The sequence below is a fragment of the Penaeus chinensis genome, chromosome 21 (assembly GCF_019202785.1).
Source record: "Penaeus chinensis breed Huanghai No. 1 chromosome 21, ASM1920278v2, whole genome shotgun sequence".
Taxonomy (NCBI): domain Eukaryota; kingdom Metazoa; phylum Arthropoda; class Malacostraca; order Decapoda; family Penaeidae; genus Penaeus; species Penaeus chinensis.
Window position 1 is genome coordinate 12585291 of NC_061839.1, and position 2500 is coordinate 12587790.

Below are 2500 nucleotides of genomic sequence, written 5' to 3' on the forward strand. Positions count from 1 at the left end.
GGCACAGAATGCATTCACTTACCCTGCCTTGCATTCTGTTTTGCACTTCATAGCGCTACAAAGGGCACAATTTCAGCTGAATGGGCTGTAACAAGATACTTGTATCCTCCACATATCTCCAGCAGGGTAGAACATCAGGCGCTCCTACATGTTGGTGGTGTGGTCTACTCTGCCATGAATACATGGAGGATTTTTTGTTTTCCTGGGTGGGGGTTGAAGTGGTACCCTCCAGGAGGGGTTGCAGTAGTGAATGATTCTGCGTATTTTATTCATATTTTTTCTCTGGTGCCTTTCATGCCCTCCCCTGTTATTGAGGCGGGCATAAAAGTCACTGGAGATATTGCAGGTCAGATGCAGGGGAGATTTTGCATTCCAGAAGCGGTTGAGGGTCTGATTGGGCAGAGTCCCCTAACTATGATAAATATTGCATAATTTAACTCCACAATTTCAGTACCCACCTATCATGCCTTGTATAGTACTGACTAAAATCACTATAGGTGCACACTAGACATAAGGCATCCATCAATTTAAGTATGCTGGATTTAAATATGCAGACATATTTTAGGAAATTACCATTGGTAATTCTAAGCAAAAGATGCACAGATGAATACTAATATACTCACACTTGGTATTGATAATTTTTTGTACAGTTGTAGCTTTAGTCTATGGATACAAACTTCGGCAAGCACAATGTTATAAATTCTAATAGCGATAAATTAGGCTAAGATCACAGAAATAATGACTCGTGTCTGATTTCTAGGGGGATTTGTCCTCTTTAACCCCTTCATGACGGGTCACGTCTCTAGATGTCCTAACAAATCGCTCGAAATGTGGTGTGCGGCTGTAAGCCAAAGCGCTCCGAGGCGGTGATTCGGCTTGATGTACCGAACTCCCGCGCTCAAAGCCGGCATGTTGCCATTGATTGCCAAAGCGTAGTTTTTTTTTTAGTTTTCTTCACCTGTCACCAAGGGGTTAAGCCCATTGAAGGTTTAATTAGATTTATTAGATCATTAATCCCATACTGATGGGGCACGCCTACCGGTGTCATAACAAACCGTTCGGTCTGCGGGGTATGGCTGTCCGCTGCGGCGACATGCCAGAATGCTTGGAGCGGGACGTTGGGCTTGATGTAGTGGACTCCCACACTCAAAGTCTGCTTGTTGCCATTAATCTCCAGAGAGTTGTATTTTCATCTGTTTTCTTCACCTGTCATCGTTGGGTTAACTGACAGCCACCAAATTTGACATTGCATTATTAGATTCAAACTAATAAAAAGTAATATCAGTTGAAGAATATGTAAATTATAGGGTAAATTCTCCAAACACATCCATGCCTTAACCATACCTGTTGGTGCTTTAGCAAAGGCCAATTGTCCCCCCCCCCCCCCATAGCAGTTTGTTAATGAGAACCAGTCTAAGACTGTTATGGAGTTTGTTGACCTTTGTCACTTTTGAGTTGTACTTGGGATTGTAAGCTTTTTATCTTAGATTACAGCAAGTTTCTAGTAAGCTTCACTACCGAGCTCAAAACTTTGTAGGTGCTTAACAAGAATAATAGGTAAGTAACAAAATGACTAGCATGCAGGGTTCACAACCCTGCATGCCAGTCATCTTGTTACTTACAACATACAACATATCAACTGGTATAGTATGTTGTATACCTATCTCTGTGAGAAACACAGGTGGATGTTACTGTGCTGTAGAGCATGCTCTTGGTTTTGTGTACAGTTTTGTACTATTAATATATATTTTGCTTATTGTGAATTATTCTGTTGATTGAAAATTATACAAAACTCTTTCTTATGTCATATACACTAAAAATATGAACTTAGTTTGTCCTACTATGACATTAATTAGCCAATATAACAAGATTTTCTTATATACCAAATGTCAATAATAATTTTGTACCATAGTTGATGCTGCTGTAATTTTTATCAAATTAGTTTAGGCTGTAAAACAGATGTATAAACTTGGGAATAAATATGTTAATCAGGTGGGTACATTTTAACCCATTTGGCCTGGATTTATGTTTTGTCCCCTGTAGTTTTTGGTGAATTTTGTTACATACAGATGGCTCCACATGTGCTCAGCCGGCAAGGAGGCTATCAGTAGGCTCTAGTTACTAATCCTGATTTCCCCATTCGTGGAATTAGTGGGAAAATGTGTATTTATTATTATATCGATACTGTTATTATTGTTATTGATGTTATGATTAGTTGTCATTCAAATATTTTAGACAATGAAATGATACATAAGACCCTTTCCTAAAGTGAAGGAAAAGGGTAAACAGGTGAGATAGGTTGTTCTAATAACTGGCTATTTGGTGATTAAGAGCTTGTAGAGCCATCTATGTGTAAATACAATAAATAAACTTGTATTACAGTGGGCATGGCATGTATTCTTGACAAATGGGTTAAACCGCCACGTGTGTGCTAAGAATTGTTGGGCTCATAATCCCTCGTGCCACCATGGAGGTTTAGTAGAACAGTACCCAGGTGCCT

General features: G+C 39.4%; 1 protein-coding gene across 1 annotated transcript in view; it reads left to right on the forward strand.

Moving 5' to 3' along the window:
• Window positions 1-2500, forward strand: part of LOC125036601 (E3 ubiquitin-protein ligase RING1-like) — an 11133-nt gene that overhangs the window by 471 nt on the left and 8162 nt on the right. The gene's annotated exons all lie outside the window — the stretch shown is intronic.